This window comes from Marmota marmota, unplaced genomic scaffold (assembly GCF_001458135.2).
Source record: "Marmota marmota marmota unplaced genomic scaffold, marMar, whole genome shotgun sequence".
Taxonomy (NCBI): Eukaryota; Metazoa; Chordata; class Mammalia; order Rodentia; family Sciuridae; genus Marmota; species Marmota marmota.
The window spans coordinates 20,010,143-20,030,717 of record NW_026000005.1 but is presented as its reverse complement, the minus strand read 5'-3'; the positions used below and the strand labels follow the sequence as shown (position 1 = coordinate 20,030,717).

Below are 20,575 nucleotides of genomic sequence, written 5' to 3'. Positions count from 1 at the left end.
CAACTCAGGCAGCCTAGAATATGAACACAGAATCCTGAAGAGACCAGCAGAGACAAAACCATCATAATCAAAGAAGAGAATTAGGACTGGACTGCAGAGATAGTCTGATAATTCTTTCATGCAGAGGGATTAAAGGTTAACAGGCATAACGCTGCTGGATATTATTTATAGTTTATACCTATTTACACGTATATTATATTTATTTTAGTATTTTATAGCTCTATATTATATATTATAGTTTTAATATAGAATTACATTATGATGTTGAATAAATTGTGTGGTTTGCATTCATGTTTGTTATCAAGTCAGTTCTTCTCAATAAATCTATCAGCTGTCTTTATAAAGTAACAAGTTGAAGCACTCCTTTGGGAGCTGTTAATGATAGACCTTTTTGGACTGGGTAGATCCTCAAGAGACAGTTGTAGACAAGTTCCAAGTACGGGTGGGGGAACCAGGAAGACATCTCCCCCCTACCCCCACAACAAACCTGATCACTTAAATGGCTTTTGCAACAGGGTTTGAAATTGGCAATGCATAATTCAGTCATGTGAAATACACAGATGGACACAGCAGAACATGGTAGAAACAGAGGATGATACAAGCTCTTCTTCCTGCAGGACCCACACTCAGGTATGGGGTGCAGGGAACTTACTGCCATGTTCCTGATCTGTTGTCCAGCCAGGGTTCTCAGATGCTTCAGGAGAGCACAATATATCTGTGACTTCTCTTTGGTGAACTTGGTAACCACATCAAGGATGTCATTCACCTGAGTCAGGCTGAGGCCAGCACCCAGAGTCAGCTCTGAAAGTAAGACAGCTTCGTTAATATTCTGCAAGCCTGGAAAAGAAGAAAGCAAGTAAGGAGAGAAGACCATTGTGGGTATATGGTGCCACCTTTCTCAGAAATGCTCCATTTTGCTGATTATTAAAGTAACACATACTCACAGTAGAACAACTTATGAATACAGAAAAGTGTGGAAAAGAGAGCACAAATAATACAGGATCTCTGAGAAGTAATCACGATCCTTAGAACCAGAGAGCGATAGCTCTCTGCTGCATGGATAGAGTGCTCCCTCACCAGGCACTGCTTGGCCCGTCCCCACCTCTCCTCTCCCAGCAATAGGTGCTGTTTTCAGCCTCTGGCCCTTGGTACATGCTGCTCCCACTTTCTCTACCTAATCACTCCACTTGCCTTGTGACTTCAGCTTGGCAAACCCCTCCCTAACTCCCAGGGAGGTTGGGCTGACCTGTTATCTGCTTCTCTAACATCTTGCACCTCTCCTGTATAGCACAGGTTGCAATTGCAATTTTGCATTTTATTTGTATATTATTTGTGTGAAACAGATTATGAGCTTCATGAGGGCAAGGTCCAGACCTTTTTCTTTAGACTCTTTATCCTCAGTGCCTATCTCCGTGCTTGTTTCCCTATCTAACTTCAACCCCTCCCCCTATGAAAGCTGAGTTTGAATTCCACACCTTTCACCATGCTTTCATGGTTCTCTCATTTCTCTATCTCCCTATTAAACTTGTTCTATGTGATTGATTGGTACTGAATTGTTCTCTAATTGAACCATGACCCTAGGTGCCACTGTGAGTAAACACTCACTGGTCTCTTTCCCTCCATCCATCAAACCAACACCTACTGTGTGCACTGAATGCTGACTTCCTGATAAGAGAGTTCTCCTCTCTTATCAGGAAGTCAGCGTTCAGCAGGGGAAGATGGTTATAACCAGGCAAATGAATAAATGATGTATTTCAAATATAAGAAGTGCTGTGAAGTACCAAAACCAAGTAATAGGGTAGGTATGAGAAGGGAGCTTGCAAACCCCTCCCGTAAACTCATTTCAGTGGTTATTAAGCAATGCCTTATCCACTTAGGAAATCTTGCCTTGAAACTGAGAAAAAGTTCAGCTAATGAATTTTTACCTTCAAAATTGCTTTTCCTTACCTTTCCATTCCACTCTGCACTATAGTCATGAGTTCTTAAAGAAGAAAAATATTATAATTCATAATTTCTTATGTTTCTAAGACCTGAATGGGCTGATAGGGAACCCAGGAATGTTCTGGATTTTGTTTCATCAACACAGACTAACTCAGCAGGGGGAGCTCACGCTTTAATTTTGGGAAGTTAGACAGAAAAGATTCTTGTAAAAAGAAACTGAAGTCAGCATTGGGACTCCTTTAAACAAGGTTTGCTGGCAGTGCTGCATGGAGCTGAGACCTTTGGTGAAGCAGGGCTTGACTTTCATTGGGGTAAATAGATGGAATGCTGAATTTGTCTCAGGGTGAAATTTCTTCCACAAGATTCTGTTATGCTTACCCAACTGGCTAACTGAACAGATATCCCAGCTCAGGAGTCTAAAGATTTATCTAGAAGGTAACTGTGCACATGTCCACATCTCCATAGCTTTTCATATCACATTGTGAACTTAGGTCATGAACTTTTTTGACCTGTCTTAACATGGCTGTGATTTGGCATTGAACAAATAGCGATATGTGGCCTTTGAGATTATAAAACATATTTATTTAGACCTCAAAGGATGTTTAATTGCAGGTTCACTACAAGGTAATCCAAGTTTAGAGAAGAAAACTAAATAAAGATTGAAAGAATGAGTTAATTTCTTACAGAATCAGAACTGTGAGGGTGACTCAGCAATTTTGAAACCACAGATGAAATCAACAACACTAGCAGTTCTTGTGCATGTGAGTGTGTACACTTGTGTGTGTGAGCCACATTTGTCCAGTTATTCAAAGGACTCTAAAATACCAGAGAAGGGTGTTTTAGGTGTGAGCTTCCCTAGTATTATACATCTTTTTGTTTACTAGACATTCTACAAGATAGAAAGCATTTTTAAAAATGTTCTCTTCTTTCTACTTATCCAAGACAAACAGATGTGTTCATACCGGGAAAGTATTAAGAAGAGCATAAAAAAAAATACACACAAAATATTTTACTTCATGTTTGCAAATTTATATCTGGCTTTAAAATCAATGTATGCAGCATTTTAAATGGGTATTTTTCACCTTTTCTTCCTTAAAAATCCCCAATTCTCCTTAATTAACACTTAAAAATCACTATAACTGAGATAAGCCAAACACAGCACCATCTTAAAAGCATCCATTACAGCGTGGAAGAAGATTTCACTATCGATAACAGAAAATATTAATGTCAACTATTGTTTATTCTACCATTGTAGACGCATAATCTCCTAATGCATCTAACATGCCCAAGATATGGTTAGTTCTTGGGAAGAAATCAAGGCTTTTTCAGGATGTTGGTTTACCAGCAGGCAATCCAGTGAAAAGCCTAATAACCATTAAACTAATCAATAAATAATTGTTTAATAGTTTTATTCCACATGTACTTTTCACAGAATGATGTTAATTTAAGGAATCAACTCCACTGAGTCCTAAATGATGGAGGAAAACCAAATCATACCTTTCCTTATTGGGTAGTTTGGGGACAGCCACTGAAATTGGATCTGATGAGCTGGAGAAGGAGGAACTGAGGGCATACCTAGGCCTGCCTCTGGCCTGTGAAAATGCCATGGGCTATTAACAGGGAGCGTGATAGCTGTTCTTTTCTGTTGCTAAAGGAAAGAAATAAGCTAAGCATTCCCTGCACAATGGAAATATCAGAGATAGCTGAATGAATTTCTGGATGAATCAACAAACATTTGTTGAACTCCAGCTTTGTGCAGAAAATTGAGTTTCAAGAGAGGATATGTAATCTTTACTGGGAGTTTCTGAATTTAGGAGATATTCTTTTCAAAAGATTAGCTGTGGTTCAGCATTATGATGCCAAAAATGATTTCCTCCAGCTGCATGGCCCTGTGATTTGGTTAGTGTCAAATAGTCTTTGCTTTCTTTAGCCAAACCATCTGCAATATAAGGGCGTTGTTATAATAAATGAGAACACACCTTCTTTTGTGTTAGTCACTGTGAATGATTCCAAGAGCCTTGCAGGAGAGATGATAATTGGATAGAAAACTTCTTTAAACTTCATATCAGGCCCTAAAGGAAAAAGAATTATCATTAGTAGAGTAAGAAGCCAGATAGATTTCATTTTGCAAATAACACTACAACTTAGAAATGATTCTTATAGACCTAATGAATAATATGAAATAAAACTATGACAAAGGAGGCTTGTCTTCCTCCTTAGTCATTTTTCCCATATTTGAGCTGAATCTGGCCCAAATAGTAAGCCAAGATTTCATACTCTAGAATTTAGTAAGAGGAACATCTATTTTGCTATTGATCGATGCTTGAAAAAAAATGGAAATATTAATCCCAGAAAAATCTAATCATATTCTAGAGTTGGAATGAGAAACCAAATTGCTTTTTTAGGAGCCAAAGAAATTAGTCATATAACAAGATGAGCCAGGCAAAAGGGCAGTCCAATCACTAGGTATGTATTTTGATCTGTGAGTAGATGCCACAATTACACCTCTTTTCACGAATTTAGATTTTCAATATAGGAAGTCAGAATTGGGGTCTCCTTGCTACCCACAGAGGGAAGTGTTTCCCAATACAAAAGGAGTGTTGGGATACTTCATTGTCAGTTCCAGAGGTCTTTTAGGGCTCCTGAGGCAATCCAGGTAGTCCTCTCCCCATAGAAAGTCAGAACCTTCTGTTGGGGATCCTCTGCCATCCTCTGCAGTATTTACATTTATAGTCAGACTTAGTGCTAATGTCCATAACAACACACACAGACGTCTTTACAACACACAAGCTGAACAAGAATGAATGGAACCTCCATGGGTAACAAAACAAAGAAACTTGTAGAATGGTGGCCTAATCAATTCATAATTACATTCACTGCTTTGCATATTTATTTTTCCATCTGTTATAGTTTCAAAAAAATGAAGTGGATTTTAATTAAGTTTTAACTTATAAACATTTAAGAATCCTATGTACTGGGGATAAAACTTCAAACATCGAATTCTCAACTGAAGAATAATTATTGACTAAGTTACAAATGATAATGGAACATCCACAGAGAACTGACTACATGTAGACTGGGGACTGTGAGCTATTTATTATCAGGCAAGCATGGAGAATGGAAATACACTAAGTGAAACAGGAATCAGGGGAACCAGGTTCTTTCCCTATCTGGGCACTAAGTAGCCAGGCAAATTTAGGAAAACCTGGAAACTCTCTTGACCTGGCTTGCTTTCTCTGAAAATCAGGGATTTGACTAGATGATCTAGGAATGTCTTTTGGCTCTCAGAGGTCAACTGAAGTGTGGGGTAAGACTGGCTGTTTTATTGAACAGCAGAAATTCAATAAAAACATAGAATGTCAAACCTATTAAAGCCAGTGGGAACCTTTCTCTCACATATGATTATTGTTTCCTAAGCAAGATTCAAAGGTTTCACAGCTACATTTGAAAATTGGATTTTTCTCAATTAGCAGTAGTTCATGGGCAGAATTTCTTTATGGTTTCCTTCAGTCAATTTCTCTAAAACCAACTGCTGTGATAGGTAACAATAAGAAGAAATGAACAAGTATGAAATAAATATTTATGAGGATAATTTGCAAATATTGACCATGTTTAATCCAGCAGCCTTTTTCTCTTCTCTTCTTTTTAAATAGATTTCTGTGGTCTCAGTTTTGGTTCAGTACAGGAATCATTTAATACGCTCATATTTTCTCTGTCTAAAATTGTTCCTATTTCACTGAGTCTAATTAAATTTGTCACTATTTCCAGCAAAGAATATGACATTGAAAGAAAAGCCCTTGACTTCCAATTGCTCCTTCACTTGAGTAAATATGGGAATCACTGGTCTAGTTTAACAGAAGAAAAAATGGAGGCCCAAAGAGGAGAAGTGACCTGGTCAAGGTGACACAGATGGTTAATGTGAACAGGACCATGAACCCAGGGACACCAGGCTCCTTGCCCAGAGCTCTCTGAAACTGAAATAGTTCCATGCATCTGGAAGAAGCATTGTTTAAATAATTTGCCAGTTAATAATAAACAAGGGAAGCTTTTTTCAAGCAGGAATTGAATTGTTTAATTTGTTTTAAATTATGATGATACCCTTGCAAAAATATTTTATGAAAAACTATTTTGTTCTTTTTTGGGAGCGTCCAAAGGACAGATCTTTTGGTGGAATTTCCATGCTTTCATAGATCATTTCACTCTGAAAAATGTAAACAATGAACAACAATCATGGCAAAGCCTGCTGCATATAAGCAGTAATTAAAAGCAGACTGGCTAAGTGAACTTCTTTTTATCATGAAGAGTCTGTAAATGTTGCAGTAAGTTATAAGTGTTAGAAAGGGTGACAGAGATGGGAGTCCCTGGGAATGAATGAAAACTCTGATTAATGAGATAATTCACATGTCCTGATCAGGTGAGGCTTGCACCTCTGAAACTATAGTGCAAGGATTTCTGGGGGTCCTGAGCCCCTTTTAGGGGTCCCAAGGTCAAAATTATTTCATAGTGAAGGATATTACCTGCTTCCTTCCTTCTCATTCTCTCAGGAGTGTCCAGTGAGTTTTTACAAAGGCTGTGTGATGTTTGGTATTGAAACCAGCTGAAGGCAGGAGCCAGATCTGTGAGCCCAGCAGCCTCTTTTATTGGAGGGGGGATAGTAGGGGTTGAACTCAGGGGCACTCAACCACTGAGCCATATCTCCAGCCCTACTTTTGTATTTTATTTAGAGACAGAGCCTCACCATTGCTGAGGCTGGCTTTCTACTCACGACTGACTCAGCTTCCTGAGCTGCTGGGACCAGTTGCCTCTTTTTAGCTAGCACTAAATAGATTTACACATGTGTAAAACAATGCCACTCTTCTCGTTGATTTTCTTTTTTGGAAAAATATAGGTTTTTCTTTGTGAACAATGGATTTATGCTAATATGTTTTCTCTTATTATTTCTAAAGACATGAATGAGTGAATGAATAGTTAAATACTACAAATGCCAACAGATATAACACATATAAACAAAACCTCACTAGGGTTATTAGTGATTTTTTAAAGATGTGAGCAGCTCTGAGACCAGGATGCTGAGGAGCACTGCGTGAGACAGTGGTAAGGAACCTCAACACATCAGCTCCTTCTGCAAGGGCCGGATATGCACTCAGACCTGGTGAGCACACCCAGAGCTACTGGCATGAAAATACTGGATGGGTAAGGACAGAGCTCTCTGGGGCATAGGAAGCCCTCCTCAAATTTGGAAGGTTCATGAGCTCTTTGGAGCAGAAGGTTTGTCTTTTTTTTTTTTTTTTTTTTTTTTTTTTGTATCCCAAGTGCCTAGTTCATTGCCTGACATTTGACTCCTAACAGAAGTTTTTGAAACAAATACAAGTGAGTCCAAGAGAGGTCAAGAGGAACAATTTTTTAAAATGGAAACAATTTTTTAAAATGAAAAATTTTTAAATTTAAAAAGGAGGCTGCTAAATTCTTTAAACTTATGTCAAGATGTTAGATAACATGAGACAGGAAGTTTGTACGAGTCTTTCATTATAGTTCATATCCTGAGTTTTTCTTTATTTTAATAAAGATACTTGAGTGCCATATGCGATGTCCTGCCCTAGACACAGGAGGGAGAGGAGATTTGCTACACGGATGATCAGGGACAAGTTGGGTTTGTCCAGGAGCAAAATCTGAAGAGAAAAATTCTTTTATAGGTCTCTGAAGAGGACAATGATACAAAGTCACCCGAAGGGGCAAATAGTGGCAGAGACACAACTGGGGATGAGCTGATGGGAATGTTCTTTCTCTCAAAAGTGTCATAAACAAGAACAAGAATACACCATCAGTTCAGGGGGAAATATAAATTCCTGAGTTAGGTCCAAGGGCTGAAATTTTTCTTTTTCATATAGTTTGTACAAACCTTAAGAAAAAAATGTTTTAGTCTTTTTGGCAAAAACAAAGTCAAAAGTTGATCAGCCTCATGATCCCTAGCAGCCAAGTCCTGAGTGTCTCCTGTTTGATAGGTTTGGACTGTGGACTGGGGATACAAGGCAGTGAGACACACCAACCCTTCATTTCTGCTTTGGCTAGAGCAGGTTGGCAGGGGGACTAGGAGCAGAAAGAAACTGGCAGCTGTTAGTTAAGTGGTGACTGTGTGCAGGGGCTAGGCCCAGCTGGGGACAGCTAACTACACTGAAGGCAGCAGAAGACAAATGTCAATTCATGGTATAAGGTGTAGGCTCCAGGGTGGGGATGGGGGTGGGAGCAAGTGATTGCTAGGGTTTCCTGGAAGAGGGGAGAGGGGTCAATGGAGTTGGCAGATTCAGTTGGGAGGCTGTTCACAGGGTATAGAAAAAAATCACACAGTCAAGTGAATCCTCTTGACTTCAGGGGAGAGGTTAGTAAGTAGGAGGCAGAGTGAGAGGAGGGTCAGAAGGAGCTGCCAGGAGTCTTCAAAGCAGATTTCACATCTAAGACAGCATTCTGGGGCCAGAGGGAGCCACTGACGATTTCTGAGCCAATTTTCTGGGAGATTTCTTTGACTGTGGTCTGTAGTGGTTCTCAACTCCAGACCTGCAGACAGACTGCATCTGTCCCCTGAGGGGGTTTGTAAAAGTTCAGAGCTATTTCTGAGCCATACCACAAGAGGGTCTAATCTGGAAAAACACTTTCATTTTTAAAAATCCTTCTAAGCAATTCTGGGAAATTTGGGAACCCTGCCATGAGTTGAGTTGAAGGGGACATGTTGGAAGGAAGGTGACCAGGTAGGGAATTTCCTGCAATAATCTCAGCATGGATGAAAATGGTCTGGGCCAAGTGAGTACTGAGTGGAGGTGAAAAGGGATAGATGTGCTTGAGGGCCAGTGAGTGTGAGGATCATCAGGCCTTGACTCTGGGGGAGGGAAAAAAAAGTGATGGTATCACTAGCATAAATATGGAAGTCAGGGGAGAGGGGTTTATTGGAGTTAGTGGGGAACATGATAAACTCAGGATCAGGAGTGCAGGGAAGGATCAGGAAAGATAACAGAAGCAGAAATGGATTTGGGAGCCATTTATGGAGATGTCACGTGGAGTCTCAGGGATGAACAAAGAATTAAGTGAAATAAGTGCATGAAAAGTACTTACCTAGAAAGGAGAAAGGAAGGTGAGTAGGGAGAGGTGGGGATGTGAGTGGGCCACTTCTATAAGAAGGGCAGTCTCAAAGATGGGGGACAGGTTTCCCTAGGGCTATCCCATACATGAAAATTACAAGATAGCAGAACTCAGCTCAAAGCAAGATGTGGCTTTCTAACAGACCAGCCAGGGGCCACTGACTAGCTCTAGCTGTCAGCTAGCCCAGCTTCAAGAGGGTTCACTGGTCAGAAGCTTAGCAGTTCCAACAAGAACTCATAGTGATAGGGAAAATCACATGTGAAGAATTAGCAATGTAGTAGTAATAGCTTGAAAAATAAGTAATGTAATAATAATAGCTTGAGGGATTAAATAGGCACTCTATTAGATTTTATGTAATGTTATTTTTACATATCTGAAAAATGAGGCCTGCCATCCTGGAGTATGTTTTTATTTATATTCTATTGATATCAGAAGCATCAAATTGGCTTCAAGGAGCACTTTCCCATATTGCTCTTTAGACTCCAGATCACTGGGTTTCTGCTCTGGCCCCAACTCATGCCCCTCCACAGGGACAAAGAGACCCTGGGGTCAAGAAATATTCCACTCATATCCTGCACCTCATCTTCTAGCCATAGGCTGTGAATACCCACGTGCTCAATTTTTTTTTTTTTGCCCCAAAGGCCCCAAACCTATTCCAGGGCCCATGCGGTCTCTGCTCCAGTCCCTTCTCTCAGAGAGGTCAGGTGCTTGAGCCATGACCAAGAGACAGCTGACTAGAGAGTGGGAAGTGGATGGAGCTTGAATTGTGAGCAGGGTATCCAATCTGTGACACCAGAAGTGGGAAGAGAATAGAACTGGTATATTCCGCTTGTATTTTTGCTTTGGGTCTACAAATGTCAGGGTCTGGTCAGACCTTTCCTGTCACTCCAGGAAGTGGTATTTGCTGGCCACTTGATAAACAGCCTAAACTGGCCTAAACTTTCCTCTTCTTTCTTCCACACTAGACTAGAAATCACACCAAATTTGGCTTTTAAAGGGAATTGTGTTTTTGCTGTAACTACTATACCATCCTTAGGAATTTCTTTTTGTCCAAACATTTGTGTGTGTGTGTGTGTGTGTGTGTGATTATAAAATTAATGCTCATGTAGAAAAATCATGTAGAATTACTGAAAATTCTATAGAAGAAAAAATGACTTTGAAAGACAATTGTGAAAAGATAATTACCATTATGTTAAGTACATTTCCTTCTACTCATTTTTCTTGGCTTTGTATATTTATGCTTATGTTGTATTTATCAATAATAATTTTTCCTACAGATTCAGTGTCAAGAGTGCTCAGTTTTTAAATTTTTTCACTTCAAATGTAGCATTTTTATTTTCAAATGTTACAAAAACAAAGATTTTTCTAAGTTTCAATTATATAGTTATGCTTTGATGTATTGAAATGATCCCCTACTGTTGAACAGTTAAGTTATATCCAATGTTTTGTTATTGTAAACAACATTGTGACAAATACCTCTGTATATAATAAGTATTTGACCTATCTGTAATTGTTTTCCTGGGGCAGATTTCCAGCAGTGGAATTGTTGGATCAAAGAGTACATAGAAAATTTTAATTCCCTAGACACTCTAATTTCTTCTTTTTTTAAATTTTGTTTTAGTTGTTGATAGAACTTAGTTTTATTTATTTATTTACTTATTTATTTATAATAATTAAGGTATTATTTATTTATAATAATTAAGCTATTTATTTATTTATTTATTTATGTGCAGTGCTGAGAATTTTTCCCAGTGCTTCACACATGCTACACGAGTGCTCTACCACTGATCTACGACCCTAACCCAACACTCTAATTTCTATTGCCTCTATGAGCCATCTCATGCCAAGATTGGCTCTAAGGATGATTCTGGACATCAGTTATTAGAGAAAGTGGGCATTTAATAAGCAATGTTGTGTGCTTGTTACTCTAATTGAGGTATAATATATGTCCTTTATGTCTACCATTTAGTCTTCCCAACAAATTCTTTGACATATGATACTATTATACTGAGGAAAAAATTAGACTTGATCTAAAAAGTTACAGACTTGGGACTTGAACTAGGCCCTCTCTCTCCTAAGCAGTCATCACCATGCTGGTGCCATCTTTGAATGATTACTATTCCTTTCAGGCCCAGTACAGGGAACCTTTTCTACAAGGTAGATTTGGGTTGGCAATGACTGAGAGTTTGGGAGAATGACAGTGGTGTTTAGAACTTCCCATGCCTGCTCCATCAGCACCCCAAGCCCTGTTAATCAGATTGATGAGACACACTCAGACCAAATATAAAAAGCTTCAGGAAATAGAAAGTCTTACATTGTCTTTCTTCTAAGTTTTGTTTTCTTCTTGACCCAAACAACATTTCCCTTCTTTATTCATTTGATGGCAAGAGGAACTCTATAGAAGAAAATAAAAATAGCAAAATTGGAAAATCATAAAATTGTCAAATATCAAAAGAGATGATGATGGTGGTTATGGTAGTGGTAGGCTGTGGTTTCAACATTTGTCCCCTCCAAAACTCATGCTGAAATTGAATCGTCATTGGGATGGTGCTGGGAGATGAGTTCTTTAAAAATGTAGAGCCCTCATGAATGGACTAACGCCATTATAGCAGGGGTGGGATCCTATTAGAAGGATGAGTTTGGTCCCCTTTTGCCTCTTTCTCACTTTCATGCCCTTCCACCACTGTGATGCCTGCTGCCATATTATGATGCAGCAAAAAGACCCTTGCTAGACATGGACCCTGAATCTTGAATTTCCCAGTTTCTAGAACTGTGAACCAATAAATTTATGTTCCTTATAAATTTCCCAGTCTTCAGTATTCTGTTATAGTAGCACAAAATGAACTCAGATGTGGTGGTGGTGGTGGTAGTAGTAGTAGTAACCTTATTAGTTGTAGTCTAGGTTTTGTTGAGCACTCAGTGTGCTGGGCATGATGTTTTATGCTTTGCAGATATGATGTAATTTAATCCTTGTAATCATAATCCCATTGTACTGATAAGGAAACAAATACTTAGAAAGGTTTTGCAATTTATCAAATTATATAGCTATAATATAATTTAGAGAATAGTGCAATCAGAATTTGAAGCTGTACTAATCTGATAATAGGATTATTTCTTGCTTATACAACATAAATTTATATTCTCTCTAATTTTTAATAAATACCTATAGTTTCTTGGTTGTCTACCATAGTCTAGGTATTATGTTCAGTGCCAAGGTATTTAGGTCTTTAATCCTCAAACAACCTCTCCAGAGAGAAAGGAGCAGGGACCAGGTTTCCCAAAGAAGAGAGAAAAGCTGTTTTTGGAGCCTTCAAAGTTAGGACAATGTCCTCTGGGTTGCCACCAAAACTCAAGAATTGGGCTCCACTGAAGAATTTTTTCCTACTACTCAAACTATGACCACGCATTCCACCCTGGATATCAGGCATGGGTCTTTTCTCTATGCTTATCTGATCCCAGTGATCTAGCTAATTAAACTGATTCAAGTGATCTTTAAAAACACAAGGAAACTAAAAATGAAACACAGTTGATAATGAAAGGTACTAGAGTCTATAACATATGATTTCAAATAATGAATGAATGAATTGAATTGAATTGAAAAATGAATGAACAAATAAATAAATCTTATTGTAATTTGTCTTACTTCTCCAGCTCAGGTAGATAGTAAAAATAATAATTATAACTGCCAGATATAACAATAAATATCTCACATGGCTCATTCATGTCAGTTTTGTTTATGTAGTCCTCTAGTCTCCCTTTAAACTTTCCTTTAGATATATTTCCTTGCATGCCCCTTTTGGTCATCATCCTAAATTTTTCTTACTTTTTCACATTTTTAAAATAATATAGACATCCAAATATCTCTGGATATATAATTTTGTGGTTTATAAGGTATATCTTTGCAAGAACAAGAATGCATTTTTTTAAATAAATGATTTCATATAGTCTTTCTTAGCCATTTACAATAGTGGGGGTGGCGGGGGGAAGATAGAGTATAATAAAAGCATATTTGATCTTTGTCCTTGGTTCCTGGCACAGAGCTCCTAAAAACCTTGGCTTTCCCAAGTGATAGGAATGTCTTTAGATACTCTGGTGAGGCCCTTTTGATCATACCTGAGTTTATGTTGAAGTGACTTAAGATGAAGACCCTAGATAGCCTCAGGATAGAGCTGGTCAATGGAAAGATCAAGTGATTAGAGGCTTGGAAGTTTTACCCCACCCACCCACCTCTGAAGAGAGAGGGGGCTAGAGAGGTCTGTAAAAACTCTTGAATAGGGGTGGGGCTGTGGCTCAGTGGTAGATTGCTCATCTAGCATGCATGAGGCACTGGGTTCGATATTCAGCACCACATAAAAATAAAATAATGATATTGTGTCCACCTAAAACTAAAAAACAAATATTAAAAAAAACCTCTTGACTAGGAGACTTATAAGCTTCTGAGTTGATTACCGCATCCATGGGCCAGGAAGGCAGTGTATCTAAACCCCATGGAGACTCAGGACCCTTCTTGCCCTATGCACCTCTTCATCCAGCTATTCATCTACACACTTAAAAACAGCCTTTCTAATAAACCTGTGAGCAAAAGTAAGATGTTTCCCTGAGTTCTCTGGATCTTTCTAGCAAATTGTCAAACGCTAAGAATGGGATGTAGGAACTGCCAATTTATTGCCAGTGGATCAGAAATAGGCCCAGACTTGCCACTGGCAGGTGAGGTGGGAAGTGGTCTTGTGGGACCAACCCTTAACTTGTGGGCTGTGACACTAACTGTAGGAAAAGTGTCAGAACTGAATTAAACTGGTATCTAAAGAGTTGGAGAATTGCTTGGTGTGGAAAAACCTGCATATCTGGTGTCAGAAGCACTGTGTGTGAGAGTGGAAGAATAGTGTGTGTTTCTTTAGAAAGGGGGTTATGGAGGGGGTGGGCAGAGGAGAGTCTGAAGCTTAGTAGTTGGATGTTGTAGGATGTTGGTGGCAATTGATTCTATACAATGTGAAAAATGGAAATGGCCTCTCCTCTCTTCCCCTCTACCTTCAGTATTATTCAAAGATGGAATCACATACAGAGAGAACTCAGGCATTTATTTGGTGAAAATGTCTCACTTTGGCTATGACTCAACAAAAAGTGCTGCTGAAATGGCAGTATGAGAAATAGACTCTTTGCTTTTCCCTATCACAAAGCAAGATGTTAGGAGGATGGCCTAATCCATTTTCATTTAGAATATGCTATTTCATAAACTTTACCTTCAAAAAGTCTATTAAGGTGTCACTGTGTGCATTACAAGGAAAAAAAAATCTAGTTCCCCTTACTGAGATGGGTAAAATGGTAAAGCATCTTTTTCTGTATATAATATTGAGCTTTCCCTGAAAACCAATCCTATAGATGTGGGATATGAGGAGGGAGTAGGCAGGGAAGGGTATGATGCTTTGCTATAGCCCAGGACTGCTGGCTCAGCAGCCATCAGTTGTTGCATACTTACAGGACTAAACATTTTCCCACTCTCCACAATGGGTCTACATCCAGTACAGCAGCATAAATTACCTGGGTAGAAAGGAATACACAATGTTTCAACCCAAAGGCCATTTCTCTGCCCTTGATATGTCTCTTTCATTCATAACTTGGTCTCCTTTTATCTTCCCACCAAAAAGCATAAAAAATTCCAGTAGTTTTTCTAGACTGAGCTAGAGCTTTCAGAAGTCACTTAGGATACATTTCTGGGATGCAGTATTTGGGAGGATGCAGAACAGGAAATCAGTGAAGAGAAAGGACAGAAAGAACTCTAGAGGGGATACAAGTCACATGCCAGAGATGTGCATATCTTATAAGTAGAAGAACTAACTGCTTTTGGTCCAGATTATCTTTTCAAGGATGTTTCTATAGTGAAGAGCCTTGAAAGAAAAAGAGTGTCTCTGTAAAGAATTGAGCAGAAATACTTATTTCCAGAATACTAAAGATAATGAATGCCACTTTCTGGGAAACTTATCACCCATTTTCAAAACTTGAGTTCCTTATATTCAGGGTTTCTCTCCTGAATACCCAGGCACACTTGGGCATCACTGATCTTTTTCACATTAACTTGTGGAAACTGGTGCTAATGATACTATTGTAACTATTGCGAGTGCTGTGAGTAATGAAGTCCTTTGTCTCTGACCCAGGAGTCTCATGTCTTCTATCAGCATCCGTCAAACTGTGACAGTCTAACTTATCAACTTGTTAGTAGTGTAAAAAATCTCAGGCCTTCTGCAGTTCTTGGCAGTCACTAAATGATGTTAACATATAATATTGAAAGAAATGACCCTGACACAGAGAGAGTGTCTCTTACAACAACTAGGAAAGTATGTCTGGGAATGGGGCAGGGCAACTATTCTGTATCTTTTTATATTACTGACCTTCACTTTTATTGGAGGGGTCATAGAGTCTTTGAGAGTCTGATGACATTTCTGTTCTGTGAATATACACACAATGTTTTGCACAAAATCTGTAGGCTTATGAACCCCTTATAGAATTGACCCTGAATTAGAATCCCTGTTCAGGACTGCTTCTTCCCAAAGTTGAGGATTATAAGCATACAGTACATTACACAATAGGTAGTCATTAATGTTTATAGAGGGATGCATGACTAAATAAATCAGTAATTTAGAAGATTAAAACATAACATAGGTGATACTCCACAGCATGAAACCAAAGAGAAAAATAGTTCTACTGGAGGAAAGTAAAAATAAAGAAAGTCTTGATAATTCCCTGGAGAAATAATTCCCTCTTTCTCTTCCTCTTACCCTCTCAAGAAAAAAATGGTTTGGGAAAAAATAAATAGATTCAGACAAGATAAATAAGAACATGGATCCTACAACCAAATTACCAGGGTTTAAGACCTGACTTTTCCACTTGCTAGTTATACGATCCTGGGCAGTAACTTCACCCTTCCATACCATTCTGCACATCAGTTTCCTCATCTGTACAATTGGCACATAATGCTTAGCTTAGAATAATGTTTTGTATATAGAAAGTACTCAAAAAAGTTGGCTGCCATGATGGTGTCAAAATATCAAAGTACAGCCGTTCCAGGAGTAAGGAGATAAAGAAACAATGAAAGTCATGGGGCAAAACTGAAGATTAAGTTCCTTCTCTTCTCTGAAAAGATCCATTCTCTCCCATGAGAGTGTCTCCTTTCTCTTTTCTAATCCCTTCAATAAATTCATACCTGTTCCTCTGCACACAGGCCTGAAATCTTCCTGGCATGGTTGCAAGAATCAGAATTTGAAGAGGATCTTTTGCCTGACTCAGCCTTGTAGCTGATCTCTGACTTGTAACATCTGGAGTTTGCACCAAGTTATCATTGGTTATCCTAATTCTTTTCTGGTTACTTTCATTCTGCTTTTTCTGTATCTCTATTCTTCACTTCAAATTTTTGGTGACTAGAGGAAAAATCTTGAGATAATCCATGGTTCTTTAGTTAGAGCACATTCTAGTAAGAACCAAAAGGCCTCTTGATTGGAGCTCAGATACTGTAACCCTTAGGAGTAAAAGTTGGGGCTTTCACCCTCAGTCCATTTGAAGGGCAATGCTTACCTATGGCAAATGAAGGATTTGAGGTGAGGGTAACACCCTTGTAGAATCTGAAGTGATCATGAGATTTTGAACCCTGATGCCTGGGAGAGTAAAGTCACCTCTTTCTCTTCCTCTTACCCTCTCATTTTTATCTCCAGAACTTAATGGAATCTCACTCAAGGGTAAGATCAGTGAGAACTCTAATTCATGTTTAAGCATGATCCCTGCCTTAAGTATGCCTCATCCAGTCATCCATCAAATGTCACCATGGATCTCTGGACTATCCTGATGTTACTTACATTTAACTGTCCATGTCTCACCTGATAGAAAACAAAGACTTTGGGCTATACCCCCCAACTTTGCCCTCTTTCAGAAGGAAGCATCCAGACTGAATAGATTCCCAAATACACTAAAAGAATTCAGGAACCCAAGTCCTTAAGTAGAGGGATGTTAGGTAGCTAATCAGCCATGAATCGATGAACAGGGAAAAGACAATGAAGGGTAACATAAAACTATAAGAAGCCTTATCTGACAGATAAGCACCTGGAAGATGGGAGGCTAGAATGTTAAAACCTCCCCCCAGCCATAATTACCTCCTCTTTAGAAAAATTATTGCTTCAAGATCATGTCACATCCCACCAGGTGACCTGGACCCTCCTTTATCATGAAACTATCACAACTCCCAATCACCCGATTACCTGGGCAACCAAAACATCAAGATCCTCACAAAGAAAGCTTGCTGGGGGCTATTCAAAGGATAACAAACAGATTAGGGGGGGAGAAAATTGAGGCAAAAGCAGGGGGGACCCAGTTTCCTTAAAATCTCCAACTCTGTGAGCAACACACCATCCCCTCTTGGAGGCAGTGCATGAAGTTCCTATGCTGTCAGTCAAAAGTTAAAAGGTGGACCTGGGCAGGATTCTCTGGAAACTTCCCTAGGACTCTCAATAAAACTGGAGGGCAGAAGAGGCCTTCTCTCTGAGAGGACCCTCTTACCCTTGAAAAAGTTCCCTTTCTCTTTTCCTATATCTTCAATAAACTCATGCCTGTTACTCTGAAGGAAAAAAAAAAACTAAAGATGAAGGGAAAAGTGTGTACAGAGCAATATTAAGTTGGCTGAACACCAGACTGAGATAGATTTTGTGGAAAATACCATCAACAACAAAATGTATCAAAGTGAGAACAAACACATTGCTCAATGAAGATAGAGTAATATCAACAGACTATTAGAGAGAAGGCAGAACTATTTCGTTCCTATTTTTACTTCCATATTTTTCACCAAAGGAATGTTTGGTGAACTAAATGCATCAGACAAGCACAAGAGGAAATTGGTCCCTAAAGGAAATTGGGTACTCAATACAGTTACCCTCCCCCCTTAGGGGATAAGATTCTAGACTGACCAACACCGTAGACCAAAGCACAAGAATTTCACAAGGCATTTGACACATCTGTGCTCCTCTGTGGAGAGGAGAGACAAATGTAAATCATTATACATGAAAACAATAGTACAGTGTTCACCGTGATCCCAGAAACCTCTGCTTATCTTACCCTGTTCAATATTTTAGCCCACAACTTACATAAAGACAGAAGGTAATGTTTATCAGATTTTCAAATAACAGAATAGAACTTAAAAAGTATCTGGACAGAGTAGAATAAGTATATAAAATTTTAAAAGAATAAAAAAAGTCTCCCAAAGGACAGAGGGGGAGAAATGCCATTTTTCAAGTCTTAAGGCATTCCAGTTGTATGCAAGTTCATGAGTCACAAGTGATTTCCCCCTTAATTCCTAAGAGTCGATGATTTCATAGGCATTAATTACACTTCAACCATGACTGCAGCAGCAACAGCCACAACAACAAATAAAAACAAACCACAAGGTTGCTGCTTCTTTCAGCTAGCTCTAAGAACATAATTAAAAGATTCAAAAGTCCTAATATTTCCAAACACCATTTCAATAACATTTTAATTGCATCAACGACACCCACACAAAGCATATGCCATCCAAATATATATTACACTAGCTTTACCAGAAACAATTGCTATGATGCCAAGAACGTAACAGTCATATGGAAAATTCACTTTACTTCCTGTCTGGCTACCTCAGTTTCTCCTCCCACTAAATCAGGATGAATGATAATTGCTACAACTTTAAAAGTATAGATTAAAAGATCAATAATTGTATAGATTATAGAGATTATAAAGATGAATAAGCCCTTTGGCCTACCTAATCCCTTAGATGAAGTCCCTTTAGTATCTGTGCTCCTCTTGAAAATAACAACTATCCCACAATTTAAGACATTAGTGACTTTACACTCAAGGTTTCCATTGTCTATTCTGTGGAGGGTGTAGACGCTCATCACCATTCCTGGGGTGCAAAATCCACTCTGGGTACCATGCCTTTAGCAATCCTTTCCTAAAAGAAAAGAACACGGGAGCTTCAGTGTGAAAGTTTAGGGGTAGGAAACTCTTGGAAATGAGACAGAAACCTTTGATTGGTAGGTACAAGCCTGTCAGTTAATGACTGGAAGAGCTGTGAATTCTCACATTTACAGTGCCAAGGAAGCTTTCTGAGGTAGTTGGGAAAGGAGTCCTGAGTGTCAACCCAGCACATAACTTCAAGGGCCAGTTTCGAGTCAATCAAGACAATGGAAATAGAAATGGCTAATTTTCATTTTGTCTTCTCATTCCGCCACCACCTAGGTGATCCCCTCACCCTCACCCACATGAAAGAATTTAAATTGGAGCATTAGTATCAAGGCCTGTTCCCATAAGGAGAGATCCATCTTTACTATGTCTTACTTTTTGTTCTGACCTTGATGGGTACCTGGAGTTTTGTTTGTGTTTGGACATTTTTAGTAAACTGAATCTTTAGTAGATGAGTTTAAAATCCTATAAAAACTTGGACTGGAGACTAACACCCAGATATGTGCCTCTGATGTTGTGAAGGACTTCCTCGGGACAAAAGGACAAACAAACCTGCTGGTGATGTTCCTCCCCTCTGACCTGTAGCTCACTGTCTGCCAATAATCGTAATGGAACACCAATTTCTCATGGTGTGGAAAGGTATTTTTGGAGTAAGACATAATCCTTGCCCCTAAAGCAGCTATAACTTAATTTGGGGGTATACTCATCATATGTAGTTTTGATCAAACTACTACATAGCAGCCAATGCCAAATTCATATATCTGGGTCACAAAATTATTTTTTTCTGGTTAGAATTAGCAGCATAACTCTTTACACAGACCATACAAAGAATATGCATCTTTGTTTTTCTCACTTTATTACAGAAATGAAGATAAGTGTGATTTCCCCCCCTGCTGTGTCTTTGTGGTAGAACCCAAAACATTCCTGGAAGGAAGATTCCTCCTTGTGGTCAAGAGATGGTCTGAAAGGACTCAGGCTGGAGCCATGACCTCTTTACTAGCTTCTCTATACTTCTGTGGAGATATAATATAAATAAATAAGTAAATAAAGCTGCAGAAGGAAAAGAAAATTAAGAAAAGGGCAATATTTCTTTTTATAAAGGGGACAGAGGTCTTAGCCTGCCATCTTGAAGTAGCACCCTTTCTCCACAGAAAAGTCTTACCTGGGCTTCTCCAGTTAATCGTCACCATGGCTGATTTTAGGACTGTCAGCAAGAGTCTCTGCAAAAGAGTTCAATGTAGATAAACTTCCTATTTCCGTGTTGCCCTATCTTGCTTGGCCACTGGCCAGGAAGAAATCAGCACTCCAGGGGCTGGACACCCCCTTACTAGTCTTCACAAATGTATCCAGTAGTTTGTAGAAATATGCAAACAAGGCCTCTGGCCTTGAGATGGGCTTCACAGAGATGTCTATATTTTTAAGATAAGTTATCAATTGGGCTCCATGGTAACAGCTGGCAGGGGGAGGAAAGAGAGGGGGGAGAAGCTCTCCCCTTCTCAAGTATTGTCCTTGAAGGGTTAACTTGCCCAAAAAC

The 20,575-nt window shown here is 39.0% G+C and overlaps 1 pseudogene; it reads right to left on the bottom strand.

Annotated features, from left to right (window-relative positions):
• LOC107138359 overlaps positions 1-20,575 on the bottom strand; it is an 84,865-nt pseudogene that overhangs the window by 59,068 nt on the left and 5,222 nt on the right.